Source organism: Procambarus clarkii, chromosome 85, assembly GCF_040958095.1.
Source record: "Procambarus clarkii isolate CNS0578487 chromosome 85, FALCON_Pclarkii_2.0, whole genome shotgun sequence".
Taxonomy (NCBI): Eukaryota; Metazoa; Arthropoda; class Malacostraca; order Decapoda; family Cambaridae; genus Procambarus; species Procambarus clarkii.
The window spans coordinates 22714881-22734311 of NC_091234.1; the positions used below are offsets into that span (position 1 = coordinate 22714881).

The 19431-nt window shown below is 41.3% G+C and overlaps 1 long non-coding RNA gene across 1 annotated transcript; it reads right to left on the bottom strand.

Annotated features, from left to right (window-relative positions):
• Positions 1-338: 338 nt before the first annotated feature.
• LOC123746638 (uncharacterized) lies at positions 339-5010 on the bottom strand. The gene is made up of 2 exons (XR_006771535.2): positions 3881-5010; positions 339-860 (listed from the first exon to the last, which is right to left on the bottom strand). It is a non-coding gene; the product is annotated as an uncharacterized lncRNA (long non-coding RNA).
• Between the last annotated feature and the right edge of the window lie 14421 nt (positions 5011-19431).

A 19431-nucleotide genomic window follows, 5' to 3' on the forward strand; every position in this document is an offset into this window, starting at 1 on the left:
TCCCAGGGAAGTGTACGTGAGCCCCTCGCCACGGCAAGGAGGCACCACGGAGAGGACACTCACGGGAATGGATCGAAAACTATAATTATTGCTACTATCTAGTCTCCATCCATGGTTAAAGTTACATTAGGTTAGGGTTAGGTTTCTTTACGTTATGTTAATCGAACATTAATTTGCAGTCCCCCCAGGAGCAAGTTTGTCAAGCTATATAGAATAAAATTTCAGAAATTTTCACAAGTATAGTCTGCGAGGCCCGACAGCACTGGAATCTTTACACATTAATCAACAAGTATATTTCTTTATTATAATTAAAGGAGGAACATTAGAAAAAACAAGCAAATTATTGAACGTCTTTATTAATTACCGTGTATTAAACGTTAGTTAAAAGTTTAAAAATTAATTTCAAGAGTAAATAAGAAAAATTAAAAGGAGAAAGATAACTAAAAACAATGTAACTTGTCCATAGTTACAATATTGTTAAAACCTACTTAAAAGAACATAACTATTTTTAATATTCACAACAAAACTGCAGTTTGTAACTTCGGACGATGGAACATGTCTAATAAAATGCTGACCATTTAAGTGCATTTTTGTTTCTTCCAGGTAAAATTGTCCGAAGAATAAAGCTAAACATTACCGTATGTCAATCAATATTAATTACATCAAACTGAAATTATCAGTGCAAGTAATTATGTGCTAATGTGTCCGTTCCTGGTGTGAAGGTGAACAGGGGTAACAGGCACGGGTGACTACTACATTTCCCAGGAGAGAGTCGGGTCGAAGGCTCCGGTGTAAGCCACGGGAAGAACTGTAGTTACTGCGCCTCCCAGGATGAACGTCGCTCCGTTTCCCCACATTCACTGAAACAAAACATGAAAAAGCTGCACAATTGAACTAAACAGTCTCCGTGGTGTAGTGGTAAGACACTCGCCTGGCGTTCCGCGAGCGCTATGTCATGGGTTCGTATCCTGGCCGGGGAGGATTTACTGGGCGCAATTCCTTAACTGTAGCCTCTGTTTAACGCAACAGTAAAATGTGTACTTGGATGAAAAAAACGATTCTTCGCGGCGGGGATCGTATTCCAGGGACCTGCTCGAAACGCTACGCGTACTAGTGGCTCTACAAGAATGTAACAACTCTTGTATATATCTCAAAAAAATAAACAAACATTAATGCTTCAGTAACAATGTCATGTCACTACCGGCATGCTCTTTCATTTTCTGGACCATTCTAAGCAATACAATGTTGAAATGCACCTGGTCTTAAACATCGGAGAGTAGTGTTTCAGGGTCTGGAGTTAGGTTGAGGCCGGGGGGGGATAGGAGTTAGGTTGAGGCGTGGGGGGGGGAAATGGAGTAAGGTTGAGGCCGGGGGGGGGGGGGGAATGGAGTTAGGTTGAGGCCGGGGGGGGGGGGGAATGGAGTTAGGTTGAGGCCAGGGGGGAATGGATTTAGGTTGAGGCAGGGGGGGATAGGAGTTAGGTTGAGGGAGGGGGGATAGGAGTTAGGTTGAGGGGGGGGATAGGAGTTAGGTTGAGGGGGGGGATAGGAGTTAGGTTGAGGGGGGGGGGATAGGAGTTAGGTTGAGGGGGGGGATAGGAGTTAGGTTGAGGGGGGGGATAGGAGTTAGGTTGAGGGGGGGGATAGGAGTTAGGTTGAGGCCGGGGGGGGGGGGATGGAGTTAGGTTGAGGCGGGGGGGGGGGAGCCCTATAAATTAAGGCTGAGGCGGGGGAAGGGGGCCCGTAGAGTAAAGCTGGGGGCGAGGGCGGCCCCGTACAGCAAGGCAGAGGCGGGGGTGGTAGAGTATGGTTGTGGTGGTGGTGGTTGTGGTGGTGGTGGTTGTGGTGGTGGTGGTTGTGGTGGGTGGTGGTTGTGGTGGGTGGTGGTTGTGGTGGGTGGTGGTTGTGGTGGGTGGTGGTTGTGGTGGGTGGTGGTTGTGGTGGGTGGTGGTTGTGGTGGGTGGTGGTTGTGGTGGGTGGTGGTTGTGGTGGGTGGTGGTTGTGGTGGGTGGTGGTTGTGGTGGGTGGTGGTTGTGGTGGTGGTGGTTGTGGTGGGTGGTGGTGGGTGGTGGTGGTGGGTGGTGGTGGTGGTTGTGGTGGGTGGTGGTGGGTGGTGGTGGTGGTGGTGGTGGTGGTGTGGAGTGCGAGCCGACTTTTTCGCACTAATAATGAGCAATATCTTTAGATCCAATTCCATGCATAAAAACACTTCATAAAATGATAAGTTAATTAACAACCAAGATTAATAATTAAATCTGAACATGCCAGGAGGTGTGGTAAGTAATATTACTACCCCTACACACTATCGGCCCGTCAAGCCTACGCCAAGGCTATTGACCGATATTGTTTGCCAACAACTTTGTCAAGTCTGCGTCAGAAATCCATTAACCGTTTGCTAGTCAGCATTTCTGAACCCTTTAATTTATATTTTGAATCTTCATTTATGCTAATTTCGCCTTTCATACATCTTTTATACCCCTAGTTATGTTCATTTAATTTACTATCACCTGAAACAGCAAGTTCCTATCTCTTGTTGACCAAACCACACTAGAAGATGAAACTACGTTTCGGTCCGCCCTTGACCAATATCAAGTCAATTGTGTCTAACGTCGTCGTCTTTTCATTTTCTAGCGTGTGGTTTGGTCTGCATTCTTCAGCCACGTTATTGTGACTATCCTATCTAATACTTCAGCTTTACACCTGTAATTGCCCGAGCAACAAGCAGAATGATCGTTAGTAAACTTTGTTCATACGGATGCAACATTTCTGAAGCTACCTAACCAACCCCTCTGCTTCCCCCGGTCAATAAAATACGAATATTGAGGAAATATTGTATACGGTTATGTGAAGTTATACCTGGAAGGAGTCATTACTAAACAGCACTAACCTTCTCATGTAGTACTGTAGTAAATTTCATTGAAAAGCTTCTAGATAAGACGATCATACGCCGAGCATACTTACAAATAGGTGTGCAAGGAACAAACATTACTAGCCAATTTAACTGTCCTTCGCTGTGATAAAAAATCTAACTTTGTAATTACTTTATCTTAAATCCTAAAGTTTTTTAAAACATTTGTGAAAAATGTTTTACTGTGATGGTATGTTAAGGATACACGAGGTTTTAGCGTCATTGTATGTATTTCGATTAAAACCTAACACTGCTTTGTCATACCCGCCTAAACCTGGGTTTTAGTCGTTAAAACCCACCTACTCAGGAGGTGCATTGGGCTGTGGGTCTAAGGTACACCTGGACAAGGCTTCAGAACGCTATAGTAATAAATGATACGCGTAATGTTATTACAATTAATCGTGTTCCAGAAACCGATTCTGGAGAACAAATGGTATTCGGGAAATTTACATAATGACAATGACCTGTACGTAAAGTGTACATAACTACTGCACCGCTAGTCTTAACATTGCTCTTGCTACATGGTGTTGATGTGCATGGTCCCCCCCCCCCCCTAGTGTGGGAATCATGACTATAGAAAGCACAAACTAATTGCTCGTGGCAACTTACCCTTATTGGATGTAATTGCACCACAGCATTTGTAACAAGCCACTTCGTTTATTACATATCGCCATAGTTAATTTAGTTACAGGTTAACAAGGCCAAGAAGAAACATAATACAGTGTACAAAATATACGAATTGTAATGAATATACAAAAATCAAATGCATCTAAAACTACTGTAAATTATCTACAACAGTGTTAGATCCATACTAACAATAAGTTAACCAAATCATGCTTTTTTACTAATCAAAAAAGTACAAAGAGCTAGTTGCTGAAAAAAGATATTCGAAAGAGAATTTGTAGTTAGTAATAAAATGATTAACAAGACCTAAAAAGTTAAAAAAAACTACCAGGGCTGCAAGCATACGTACGCGAAATGTTTTTTCCCGGTTTGACAATGTCTTCGTCCAAGTTCACGGACCTTTACTTAGTTTTTCTAGTGTCCAAACAACGACACCACTGCCGGCATTATTGGAGAGGGCGGAGGAAGCCACAACTCTGAAGCCCGCTTTTTTCATCACGTTGAGAACCTCTGTTGGAAACAGGTCTGGTTTCAAGACCAAAAGTTTTCTGCCATGACTCGACGCCCGAATTTCACAACTTCCACCTGAACGAGGCTTGCTGGACACAACACCGTCCGCGTCAAGAGTGAACCCCAGGGCGTCCAGGACACTTCTGTAAGCAAGTTCGCGCTTAGCGAATGCATTTTCAAGGCCTTCCACTTGTGCACTTCCTATACCAAATCTGCCTTGCACTATCACGTAAGCCATTATTGTTCCCAGACGAAAGTGCACCTCCCTTGCTGAAGCGTAGTGTATCGGTTAGTCAAGTCACGCCAGATGATTTTTTGCCTTTTTTTATATAAAACGGCAGCACCTATTTGTTCAGATATTTCACAACACCTTAAATTTTTTGCACGATTCTTGTGCCAATTTATAAGTGTTTTGTAGTTCTAATTCTTGTACTGTGGACCGCGGATGAAGGCTTCTAGTCCACAACTGGTCATCAACTGCTGTACAACAACCACTAAAATCAACCCGGCCTCACCCTAGGCTGTTCAATGCAGCGGCCGTCCTCCCCAGATGCATTCATAAATTTTAACATACTGTGTACTAAAATTTGGTTTGTTTTCATATATAAATTAATATTATTATACATAAAAATTCTATGTATAGATTTGGCGTAGGTTAGATTAGGTGTTTAGGTTCTGTTGGCGATTATTTGTATTTGTAGTACAACCCTTTCTCACACCAGGCTGTTTAGAGCAGCGGCCGTCCTCCTCAAACGCATTCATCAATTTTAACAATACTGTGCATTAAAAATTGGTTTGTTCTCATATACAAATTAATATTCTCATACATAAAAATTTTATGAATAGTTTGGCGTAGGTTAGGTGTTTAGGTTCTGTTGGTAATTATTTGTATTTCTAAGTTCGTGGGTGAAGCATTTATAGAATTGTGGTTCGAACAGAGGACGTGAACGAAGCACTTGTTCCGGAAGTGTTCGGACGTCATCAGTTGTGAGTCGTGTGTAAACCGCTTTACATTCATAAACAGTGGGTTTGGCGGGTGGATTAAAAAGCTTGTATCTTTGTATGCGAGAATGGGTTGTGTAGTCAACCCGTCCTCGACTCAAGTCCATTACATCCAGCGGTCAACCCGCACAGACGCATTCATAAATTTTAACATGCTGTTCATTCAAAACAAATATTTTCTCAAATATAAATTAATATTATAATATATTAGCATATTGTGCATATATAGGCATAGGTTAGGTGTTTAGGTTCGGTTGGCGATTATTTGCATTTGTAGTACGTGGGTGAAGCATTTACAGCGTTGTGGTTCGAACAAAACTCGTCAGTGAAGCACTTGTTCAGGAAATGTTCGAACGAAATCAGTTGTGAGTCGTGTGTCAGCCCGTCCTCCAAACAAAGATCCAAAAGTGATTCCATGCACCCGCCAAACCCCCTGTTTATGAATGAAAAGCGGTTTACACACGACTCACAACTGCTGACGTTCGAACATATCCGGAACAAGTGCTTCACTGACGAATTTTGTTCGAACCACAACGCTATAAATGCTTCACCCACGTACTACAAATACAAATAATCGCCAACAGAACCTAAACACCTAACCTAACCTATGCCTATTTATACACAATATGCTAATATATTATAATATTAATTTATACTTGACAAAATTCCCGTTTTGAATGAACAGCATGTTAAAATATATAAATGCGTCTGTGGGGTTGACCGCTGAATGTAATGGACTTGAGTCGAGGACGGGTTGTCAAATCACAGTGTTCGGGTCGGACTGACAAACTTGGTCATGGCTGGCTCTCCTTCCACCTGTCAGCCCACCATCAAAACACGGCCTGTCGGAACGGTTGGATGGATAATGGATAAGTCCATTACTGACATGAAAAACTTCGTCAGACTTTATATGATTAAAAGTACACACGACGATGTTTGATTCCGTCTCCCGAGACTTGCTTTATTCTACAGTCTCCGTGGTGTAGTGGTAAGACACTCGCCTGGCGTTCCGCGAGCGCTATGTCATGGGTTCGTATCCTGGCCGGGGAGGATTTACTGGGCGCAATTCCTTAACTGTAGCCTCTGTTTAACGCAACAGTAAAATGTGTACTTGGATGAAAAAACGATTCTTCGCGGCAGGGGATCGTATTCCAGGGACCATAGGATTAAGGACTTGCCCGAAACGCTACGCGTACTAGTGGCTCTACAAGAATGTAACAACTCTTGTATATATCTCAAAAAAAAAAAAAAAAAAAAAAAAAAATTCACTGCCAACTCTGAACTGTTAACATTTCTTATATCAATTCAAACAAAACAGCTTACCATATGTTTCCTTGGCCAACTGTAACTATACATGAAAAAATAAATATTTTAACATAATAAATGTTTGAGAAAAACAAATGTACTTACACGTAGTAAACACTTCATGACCTCAAATGGTTGCCAGATGTATAAGTCATATGTAAGCTCACTAAAATATACACAAGGAGTCACAGGGATATATACACCAAGAGGTTCACTAGGATTTCTCAATGTATATACACCGAGAATTTACTTTAGCGCTGAACTATGTTCTGGACCAAAGTATACGTGCTGCTTAATCAGTCAGCAGTTGATGAGAATAAGTTGACAACCATTGCGTATATTTTCGTGTGACGGGGATAAGTACGAATGTACTGTTGTGTAACTGTTGTATGTTTCTCATGGTCTCTCATGCTTCGTGTAACATTCCCTTGTGTTACAAGGCTCTGCTTCTCTGTTATGTGCCAATTCTCATTATTAATTTAAGGTTTTCTGTTCTGTGGATGCACCAGGAGCTTGATTTTTCCAGTGAGATGACTTGGTTTGTTCATTATAATGTTCTTGTTTGTTTAATTGTGTTCTCCCGAGGTTCTGGGTATTATGTCAGGTTGCATGTATCAGCTACGATGTGGTTTAGTTCACTTTATGTTACATAAATTATTTGTCCTCTTAACTAAAAGAGAAACAGACAAATTGCTGACGTTGAGTCAGAATTACGTGGGTGAAGATATGATAACTAAACCACACGTCAGAACATGAGGGAACGACGACGTTTCGGTCCATTCTGAACCATTATCATGTTGTATAATGGAAAGGAAGTGGAAGAGATAAACTATACGAGGAAAGAGTGTGAGAGGAAAAATGGGATAAATAAAAGAGAAAGATGAAGAATAAGATGAAAAGAACGAAGAGAAAAAGGTAAAAATAAAGAGAATCAGGTAAAGTATATAAAGGCTCGGAAGTAAGGGAATTAAAAAGGAATAATAATAATAATAATTGTAAACCGGTTATAAATAAGAAAACGTCAGAAAAAAAGAGAGGCAAAAAGAAAAGAAAGTGGCAATAAGCCTATTGACGAAGTGAACAAAATTAGTAACGAAATAGACACTTGAAAGAGAGGCTAGAGCGGAGGCAAAGCTAAGTCAGATCACGTTTGTTTAGAAGGTTGGAGCATATAAGTATGTACTGTGAAGGGGAAGAGTCAACAGCAACAAAGCCAGGACTCAGGTTCATGTTGGGTAGGTTGTGTATCAGAGCTGATTCGACTAGACGGCGTCTGTGTAGAGCAGAGGCAGGTAAGATCAATAGTGGATGAAACAGGAGGCTACATTCACTTGCTAGTGAAGAGAAGCCAAAAAGGTGGAGCCCAACAGCTGAAGCCTAGCCTTTGCAAGGACAACACCGTACATGCACCGAGTTCCAACACCTGAATAGCAAGGATAAACAAAATACTGTAAATAGTTTTCAGAAATATTTGGGCAATGTTAACTTAATTTGACTTATGTCAACATAAAATTCCTTTTAGTCTACATATTGTCCAAGAAATATAAATACGTTGGAAACAACTTAGCCTATTGGGCGATAGGATTTTTAGAGACAACGGTGGAGAACGTTTGTAAGATGTAACGATGCGTTACCTGGTAACGTTACACGGTCATCTGAGAGAGCCATCTTACTCCAGCTGACCCCGGGTGTTCCATCGAGTTGCTCAACACGTCCTGAGAGACAGAAGAGATATTCATATGATTTATTGGAATATAATTTGTTAATGTTAAAATTGTTTATGATGTAGGGCGACAACCTCTTCTGCTCGTCTACAACCATGTTGCCAAACCAATACTGCTCTATATCCTTCCTAAAGGAGAACTTCTCCAGTGTTTAGCCGTTGATATGAGTTCTGGAGCTTGTTAGTTTCTCGCCTGGTGGTATTCGTCATCCACCTGATGGTTTGTAGTCCCACTGGTGATGTCCTTCATCCACCTGATGGTTTGTAGTCCCCCTGGTGATGTCCTTCATCTACCTGATGACTTGTAGTCTCCCCCTGGTATATGGAATACGTCCTGACTCTGGGTAAACCCAACCAGACTGTTCAACGATCACTCTCGCCACTTATTGTGGTGCCAGTGGAGTCCTCTACACATGTATTCACCTAGTTGGGCTTGCGGGAGTTGAGCTTTGGCTCGTTCGGCCCGCCTCTCAACTGTCAGTCATTTTTTTCCTCACACACAGACATTCCCAGGAAGCAGCCCGTAGCAGCTGTCTAAGTCCCAGGTACCTATTAACTGCTAGGTAAGAGGGGCATCAGGGTTAAAGAAACTCTGCCCCATTGTTCCCGCTTCTACTGGGATCGAACCCGGAACCTCAGGGACTACGAATCCGAAGCGATGTCCACTCGGCTGTCAACATGTGGTGTTGGATTGTGTCGGCCCCTTTACGCTGAACTAAATCTGGGAATATGTTCATGTTTACTCTCATGTGTATGACTACCAGGTTACCAAAAGGGTTTGCCTTACCTAACATTACCCGATTACATTATTCTGCCCGAAACGCTTTGCGTAATAGTGGGTTTAGGCATTGTATGTACTAGCTCTATCTATAACTCCATCAACTTTTGTATTTCACCTTGTATGTATGTACTTTACCTGAATAAATATTTGTATTTATTTATTTTATTTTATTAGGGCTGCAACACTCATTAAACACTTGGAACGATTTATTTAATAATAATAATAATAATAATAATTTTTATTTAGGTAAAGGTACATACATAAAGAGATTTTACAAAGTTTGTTGGCTTTATAGATAGAGTTAGTACATACAATGCCTAAAGCCACTATTACGCAAAGCGTTTCGGGCAGGAAAAAACACTACTGACTAAAGCTTAAAACTAATGGGTAAAAAGAAAAAAATGCGTTGAGTACAAATAAAAATAGAGGTAAAAGAGGGGGTTTCTTTATTTGGTGCGCCGCGTGTCGTTGAAACAGATAAAGGCAGCAATGTTGCAAAATATTTCAGACTTATGTAACTGTTTTGGGAGCCAACATAAATTCTCCAGCATGTACCATCCCCAGAGTCAAGGAGGAATTGAACAGTTCCATCAAACATTGAAACAGATGTTAAAAACTATAAGGGAGTATTCACCCAGCCATTGGGACGGGTGAAATGGTATTCACCTACCATTTGTGTTATTTGCAGCTAGGGACGGTTTGCATACTGCCCGAGGTTATTCTCCTTTTGATCTTGTGTTTGGACGAAACTATTAAAAATGCTCCAAGAGAAAATGCTTGCAGACCTGTCAGCTAGGCAGAGTGGCAGATATTTGAAGGATGTGAGAAGCCAGTTGTGTCGTACCCAGAAGTTGGCGTTACAACACCTGGGAGACGTGCAACAGGTAATGAAGGGGCGAAATGATAAGAAGTTCAAGGCAAAACTCAGATCTTTCAAGATTGGTAATTTGGTGCTGGTATTAAACCCTTGAATGGGGACTTGTCACACAAATTTGAAGTACTGTATGAAGTGGTTGAACAATGCGGTAACTTATCTTATTAAGTCTGTAATCCACAGCGTACTCGCCTGAAGATGATTGTACACGTGAACAGGTTAAAGTCTTATTGTGGGTCCAGTATTGTGGCGTGTTGTGTTTATGAGGAGTTAACACCTGAGGAGACATCTGGTGTACGGAATGGCGGTAATCCTCCTTTGATTAATTCCAGTTCTGGCGGAGAGTTGCTATGTCATTTACAAGATAAGCAGAGAGAAGAGTTCCAGGACTTTTTAAGGACGTACTCCAGCCTGTTTGGGGAGGTCCCCACACAGACGCCTCTCATTACGCATGATGTCCAACTGCCCAAGGCCACTCCACTTCAACTACACCCTTACCGAGTGACTCTTGAGAAACGACAAATCATCCAGCAGGATGTGGACTTGATACTATAGCTTGATTTTCTTCGACAGAGTCAGAGTACTTGGAGTTCTCCTTGTTTATTAGTTCCAAAACCTGATAGTAGGTGGCGCTTGTGTGTGGACTCCCGCCAATTAAATAAGGTAACTGTGGTGGATGTTTTTCCATTACCTTTGCTAGGGGAATGCATTGATCAGATTGGTCATGATAATTTTAATTTTATCTAAATTAGATTTATCTAAGGGATACTATCAGATACCCTTAAGTAACAATGCTACAGAAGTGACAGCTGTTGAAACACACCGAACCTTCTTGAGAGGTTATCTTGAGATGATTTCGGGGATTTTTTAGTGTCCCCGCGGCCCGGTCCTCGACCAGCCCTCCACCCCCAGGAAGCAGCCCGTGACAGCTGACTAACACCCAGGTACCTATTTACTGCTAGGTAACAGGGGCATAGGGTGAAAGAAACTCTGCCCATTGTTTCTCGCCGGCGCCTGGGATCGAACCCAGGACCACAGGATCACAAGTCCAGCGTGCTGTCCGTTCGGCCGACCGGCTCCTCCGACCGGATGGGGCATATGAATTTAACGTTATGCCATTTGGCCTGAGAAATCCACCTGCCACTTATAACACATTAATGAACTCTTTGTTGAAGGATGTGTCAAACTACAGGACATATTTAGACGATATTGTGAGTTATAGTAAGTGTTGCGTAGATCATATTTCAGGTTTGAAGAAATTGTTTGAGGTGTTTCAACATGCAAATTTCACTGTAAAGGTAAACAAATGCAGTTGGGCTAAGGGAACGATAACTTTTCTGGGTCATGAGGTCGGGTAAGGCAGGATATTACCCTTGCAAGACAAGATCCAAGCAATCGTTGATTACCCAGTATTAACCAGTGTGAAAGCAGTGCAGAGATTCATTGGGATATGTGTTTATTAGCATCGTTATTGTAAGAATTTTTCCATATATTGCACATTTGACAAATCTTTTAAAAGCAAGTGTAAAGTTCAAGTGGACGCAGGAATGTCAGAAAGTGTAAAGTTCAAGTGGACGCAGGAATGTCAGAAAGTGTAAAGTTCAAGTGGACGCAGGAATGTCAGAACTCTTTTTCAAAGATTAAAAGGAATTCTCTCAACTTCACCTGTGTTAGCTAGTCCACAGTATGACAAGCCGTTCATTATGCATATAGACGCTTCGGATGTTGGAGCTGGCGGTGTTCTTTTTCAAGTAGGAGCAGATAATGTAGAGCATCCTGAGTATTATTTTTCACGTAAGTTTAATGAAGCTCAGAAGAATTATTCTGTTGTGGAGAAAGAAGCTCTTTGTAGGAAGTGCCTGTAGGAAACAGGAGGCCGGACACAGAATACAGAATAGGAGATGAAGTACTTAATGAAACAGACAGAGAGAAAGATCTAGGAGTTGATATCACACCAAACCTGTCTCCTGAAGCTCACATAAAGAGAATAACGTCTGCGGCATATGCGAGGCTGGCTAACATCAGAACAGCGTTCAGGAACCTGTGTAAGGAATCATTCAGAATCTTGTAGACCACATATGTCAGACCAATCCTGGAGTATGCGGCCCCAGCATGGAGCCCGTACCTTGTCAAGCACAAGACGAAGCTGGTACACACACACACACACACACACACACACACACACACACACACACACACACACACACACACACACACACACACACACACACACACACACACACACACACATACACACACACACACACACACACACACACACACACACACACACACACACACACACACACACACACACACACACACACACACATACACACACACACACACACACACACACACACACACACACACACACACACACACACACACACACACACACACACACACACACACACACACACACACACACTATTGTCTCACACTGTTGTTGAGAGGCGGGACCAAAGAGCCAGAGAACAACCCCCGCAAGCACAATTAGGTGAGTACAATTGGGTGAGTACACACACCCAAATGAGTACTGAGTACTCAGTACTGAAACTGAGTACCCAAATGAGCCACAGGGACGTTAGAAAGAACTTTTTCAGTGTCAGAGTAGTTAATAGGTGAAATGCATTAGGCAGTGATGTGGTGGAGGCTGACTCCATACACAGTTTTAAGTGTAGATATGATAGAGCCCAATAGGCTCAGGAACCTGTACACCTGTTGATTGACGGTTGAGAGGCGAGACCAAAGAGCCAGAGCTCAATCCCCCGCAAGCACAAATAGGTGAGTACAAATTGGTGAGGGGCCTCACAGTACCTGTAGCCCAGGGTCCTCACAGTACCTGTAGCTCAGGGACCTCACAATACCTGTAGCCCAGGGGCCTCACAGTACCTGTAGCTCAGGGACCTCACAATACCTGTAGCCCAGGGGCCTCACAGTACCTCTAGCCCAGGGGCCTCACAGTACCTGTAGCCCAGGGGCCTCACAGTACCTCTAGCCCAGGGGCCTCACAATACCTGTAGCCCAGGGGCCTCACAGTACCTGTAGCCCAGGGGCCTCACAGTACCTGTAGCCCAGGGGCCTCACAGTACCTGTAGCCCAGGGGCCTCACAGTACCTGTAGCCCAGGGGCCTCACAGTACCTCTAGCCTAGGGGTTTTACAACACGTCCTAAAAATCACAATGGCTTGCAAAATACATTATATCCCGTTTTCTATTCATTAGTCTCTGTTTAGATTGGGTTCGGGCAATTTAATACATAATTTTAGTGACATTGAGAACACACAAGAGGACGGCTGAACAGATCCGTTGGGCAAATTCGCGTGGCATGTTCCAGCGGTCCCCAGGCAGAGCAAATTCCCAAATGTCTGGCCGTCATCGTGGAGGAGGAGGAGTTATTTACCCAAATGATCAGATTATTTCTCGAGATTTTCCTGTATGAGCGCGGGGAAGCGGGGCGTCGCTGGGGTGTTTAGTGTTCAAAGTTCCGCCAAGGTGAAGGAAAGTTTCTTGGGTGTGAGACTACGGTGCTCCTCATCCTCGACGGTGATATTTTTGATAACAATGAGAGCGTATTTCGTGAAGAAAATATCAGGAGGAAGCATACGGGTCATGGTGACAGGTACTGTGGTGTGTTTGTTAATGTTTGTGATCTGGTGGTCTCCAGGTCCCACAGCGTCTCCCACAGCGTCTCCCACAGCCACAGTGAGAGGCGGCGTCGCCCACACAACACACCCACATCACCGCTGTCCAGCCATCTTCACCATTGACAAAGGTGCGCAACAAGCCGTCTGGAACACATGTGAGTCAATGTTTACATTATTCACATAATGTAGTACAGTCCATGTTTACAATAATAACATAATGTAGTACTCGAGACAGAACAAACAGGACGTTTCTCAGGATTTTGTTAATGTCAGCATGCTGGTGTACATATAGGATGATATATGGACATGAATTTCATGTGGGGAGACACGAATGAGGGTGAAGGTGTCCAGTCACTGCTGATGAGGTACAGTCACTGCTGATGAGGTACAGTCACTGCTGATGAGGTCCAGTCACTGCTGATGATGTTCAGCCACTGCTGATGAGGTCCAGTCATTGCTGATGAGGTCCAGTCACTGCTGATGAGGTTCAGTCATTGCTGATGAGGTCCAGTCACTGCTGATGAGGTCCAGTCACTGCTGATGAGGTCCAGTCACTGCTGATGAGGTCCAGTCACTGCTGATGAGGTCCAGTCACTGTTGATGAGGTCCAGTCACTGTTGATGAGGTCCAGTCACTAATGATGAGGTCCAGTCACTGCTGATGAGGTTCAGTCACTGTTGATGAGGTCCAGTCACTGTTGATGAGGTCCAGTCACTGTTGATGAGGTCCAGTCACTGCTGATGAGGTCCAGTCACTGTTGATGAGGTCCAGTCACTGTTGATGAGGTCCAGTCACTAATGATGAGGTCCAGTCACTGCTGATGAGGTATACGACACATCTTCTGGGCCTATATGACTCACGTCTTCTGGGCCTATATGAAACTATACAAACTGGAGTATAAATTTTAATATAAATAAGCATTTTTGCTGGTGAGTGTCGTCAAGAAGAAGTCCTTCGTGCTAGCCAAATATGCTCTGCTTGAAACTTGCAATAAATATGTCTTTTATGATATTAGAATTAGTTTTATAATACCAAGATATTATTCCATTAGTTTTTATGTAAATAAACATTGGTGAACATGAAATAGGAGAGTTGGTGATGATCTCGGTGGTGGGAGCATTTACTATCACCAAATGCCCCTGTTCACTTAGCAATAAGTATAGCTAGGGGTGTTCCTTAGCTATACATACCCATTTTTAATTTAGTTTGTTTGGTATTATTTTGAAATTAAATCTGGGTGAGAAATAAAATAAAAATATGCTGCACAAATGATGTACCCTTATAAGGTAAGGGTAAAAACTTCAAAAACTTTTGTCATTGAAAACTTAGGCCTGTAATTATAACTATAACTGAATATTAAGGCCTATATTAAAAAGAGAGGGGGAAGCAGGGGATAGAGGAAGGGATGAAAGACTGAAGAAGGTGAAGGGACAGATGGAAGAAGAAAGGTGGCATGTGGGGTGGGAGGATGAACAGTCCTCGGCACCACAGTCTAACCCCGACCAATATGTATGTATGTGTGAAATATAATATATATATATATATATATATATATATATATATATATATATATATATATATATAATATATATATATATATATATATATATATATATATATATATATATAATATATATATATATATATAAATATATATATATATATATATATATATATATATATATATATATATATATATATATATATATATATATATATATATACTATATATATATTGTCGTTTTTATCTTACAGGCTGTATTACAATATTGCTTTATTTTTCTAGATTGCTAATAATATATGGTGTTGCTGTACACAGATCTAAAAAATTCATCACCAATTGATGAGGCAGCTACTTATTTAAGGAATGCTTATTGTATTTACCTTATAAGCTGAGGAAGCTTATTTTATTTGAAGAATGCTCAGGTAATTCCTCTACATTTAACATTGAACATATGTGTGTGTCCAGGACCTCTTCCTGTTACATAATTTGGTGTATAACATTAAGTATGTAATTATCAAAAGAAGGCACAGAGCCGGGAAGGCTATGTAGCACCATTGTGTGTAACAATAAACCTATTTTATTTAACAAATAATGCACCTGTGAGTAAAACAAATCCAATCAGCTGTAAAAATATTTATCCAGTTATTTAAATAAAAACATATAATGAAACAAATATTTATGGGGTTGATTATCCTATTTTTTCTACTCTATATCGAAAGAAGTGAAAAATTGAGACATACTGCACAATATAATGAATGGTACAAAAGAAATATGACTTTACATATCAATATGAGAACTTAATGATCCATGGTTAACATAATTTAATAAGGATAATAATAATAATACAAACTATAACTTAAAAATTTTATTCTGTTTTATTATTATAAAGCTCAGGTATACACAGCAATGTGCTACTTCCCTATTCTATATGAATAGGGAAGTTGCACATTACACAGAGTAGATCAAAAACTAGTTATAAGTTCATGTAATATCCCCACCTCACAAGATGGAATAGGTCATACATGGAATCAGGAGAGAACAAGAAATGTAAGGCGGACCTACTAACCTACACTAGCAAAATCTGGGTACAGCATAAGAATATCTTCCAATATTCCTGAGTATATGAAGTAATTACAGAGCTCAAAGTACCTCATACAACTTGGTCTGAAGTCACTGTCATATTTAATAATATATATATATATATATATATATATATATATATATATATATATATATATATATATATATATATATATATATAAATAAATTAACATTTTCAGCATAGGAACTATGAGTATTAAGTGACATAACTACTATAATATCCCTAGGAATGGTTGCCACATTCATATACATTAATTGTGTAGGGTTATGGAAATAAACTGTACCTGGATTTTCGGAACAAGAGATATTTGAACATTGAGTGAGCCTCCATGTGTATATGTGTAAGTAGGAAGCTAAAATGTTAAGTTTTAGTATTAATGCTTTTCCCACATCTTACCCGAAGCGCTGTGCGTATTAGTGTGTAACGTACGTACGTTACGTATTAGTGATTACGTTATGTTGTTGGGTAGATTAGATACACAGTGTTTAGTGAGTTTCTTATTTATTTAGTAGTCTTGATTATAGTAGTCGGTTGTTGGCATTGTCGTAGGTTGTTGACATTATCGTAGATGTTCAGACGGACCTTGGAGCAGAGCTGAGAGCTGAGTGAGGCCAGAATCGCGGAGCTCTATGAGGAAAAGCGTGGCAGCTCGATGGGGAATCGTGAGTGTCTGAACTCGATGGGCAGCGAAAGCATTGTAGCTTGATGCCATCGTAGTCTGCTGTCTGCTCTGTGTTGAAGCTTGTAGCTTCTTGGGGTCGATTAGAACTGTTCACGCCGAGTGCTACATTCTTGAGGTTGAAGAGGTGAGGTAAATCCAAGGCGTCTATACAGGAGTTATCTCAATCACTGTGGAAATTGTACTCCTGGCTATTTATCTTGTTGTTATAGATTCAGCTACTCGGAACAAGTTCCAAGTAGCACGGGCTATGGTGAGCCCGTAACTTACCTGGCACAGAATTGAAATTGAAATTGAAATAAGTTTATTGAGGTAAAATACACACAAAGGGATGAGGTAGCTCAAGCTATTCTCACCCCATTCAGTACAACGTGTTAATATATACATAGAAACACATCACAAATAAACATATTACCAAACATTCTGAGAGGTAAAAATATACATTTCCTCCCTCACAAGGAGTATGGTATCAGACGTACACACAAATACTTTTATGACCTAGGTATACTGTATAGACAATTTGCAAGACACCTGCAGATAATTCAACAAAATATTACAATCTTGGTGCAAAATTCTTATATCTCTCAAGAATATCATCAACCTTTCCGTTGTGACACATCCAGGCTATTTGTTCAGGAACAGTCCTTATCTCAGTGTTTCTATATACACTAATCAACGGACAATCAAGAATATAATGGGCAAGGGTGTGAGACCTTAACATACCACATAGTTTACACTTCGTGTCATTACCATGAACATCTATCCCATATTCCCAGTAATATTTGTACCCAAGCCTGAGCCGCATGTATACAGAGTCACTCCAAGCATTTCTCCTTTTACCATAAGTGAAATGGGTGTTTTGACTCACATACATGTAGTGTTGCATGGTTTGACTACTCTCATACATTATCTCTCTCCTCTCCACTCCCGCCTGTGCCTGAATATTTCTGATTTTGCTTCTTATTTGTCTCATTGTGAATTCACATTCAATGTCAACTTGTGGTTTTGATGTGGCACGTTTGGCCAAGTCATCCGCCACCTCGTTGAGCACTATTCCAACATGAGATGGAATCCACATGAATTTCACACTATAACCTTTCAGCTGTATCTCAGTTATTCTTCTCTTACAGTCCTCCACTATAGACATGAAGACTGGGTTTCTACTGTTTAAGGACTCCAGTGCTCCTCGGCTATCGACAAATACAAAAACATTTTTGTCGTCATGACGTACTTCCTCCAAACACGCCAGAATGGCCTGCAGTTCAGCTTGTGTGGATGATATATAATTACTAAGCCGGAGTTCAATTATCCTGTCCACAGTCCCAAACTCCGTATAATCCCTTATTAGGACACCACACCCTGCCCTGCCATCCTCCGCCACCGACCCGTCGCAATATACATGTAAACTGTTGCCTCTTGGTAACCGAGATATCATGCTTCCATACAAACACCGTAATTGTCCCGGTTCATGATGAATCTTTTTCACCTTGAGGGGTACAATTTCGACGTCTATTTTCTGTACTTTCCAGGGAGCAGACATATTACACTTTCGAGAGGGTTTACAGCAGTCAAGTACGTCGTATTCCCTGAGGTCATGAGCTAATCCTCTCGTATAGCGAGTCTCCCTCAGTTTCCTGGAAGTGTGTACGTCACTCAAGCAGGTCTGAACGCTCTCAAACAGCTTATCCCCTCCTTTTCTCCGCATGAAACGAATAGATACTCTAGTGTTAATGTCACGGACTCTATCACACACACTCTGTAAATTTAATTCCATTCTCATTATTTCAATCATTGCATTTCTTTGACATCCAAGAATAATCCTCATAGCCTCGTTCTGTATCAGCTCTATTTTTTGAATTCTGCCTTGGCCTGTGTAAGACAATACGGGTGCTGCGTAGTCTATCAGGGATCGAACAGTGCTTATGTATAACATCCGCAAGATAGGTACCCCAACACCTTTACCAGAAAAAGCCAGTGCTTTTAGAGGATGCAGACGGGCTTTACATAAGGTGCTGATATGATTTATTTCAGCATTTTTACTCTCACATGTGTATCCAACATACATGCCCAGATACTTGTACTTCTGTACACGGCTCAGTTCCACACCATTTAGAGTAAGTGTTATATTTCTTCGTTTCCTATACTCGTATTTGGTTTTATCTGCATTTATAACTAAGCCTAACTTGTGACAGGTTGTACCAAGTATGTTAAGAGCATCTTGAATTTTGTTCCCAGAAGTGCCTTGTATAAGAATGTCATCAGCATATATGATCGTCGTGACCCCTGGAGGATACATCTCTGATGCTAATCTGTTCATTAATACATTGAATAAGGTGGGACTTAATACTCCCCCTTGTGGGGTACCTAACTGAAACCTCCGTTCCTCAGACATGTATCCCTGGTAATACACCTGACCTTTTCTGCCTTGCAGGTAATCCCTTATCCAGTGTAGCAATCTCCCTGTTATTCCCAGATTGGCTAATTCGTATAAGATTACTTCCCCATTGGCTTTATCAAACGCTCCTTGTAGATCAACAAAAACTCTACAATTGTCATCCACATTAGACAAACACTTTAAGAGACAATCCGCAGTACTTTTGCCTTTGATAAAACCAAAGAGATTATTGGACATGTTATCACCTACAAGGTAGAGTAGCCTATTTAACAAAATCCTTTCCATCATTTTACAAAAGCAGGATATTAAGGAGACAGGTCTGTAGCCTCCGTTTGACTTAGGGATAGGAATGATGACAGCCTCTTTCCATTTTCTT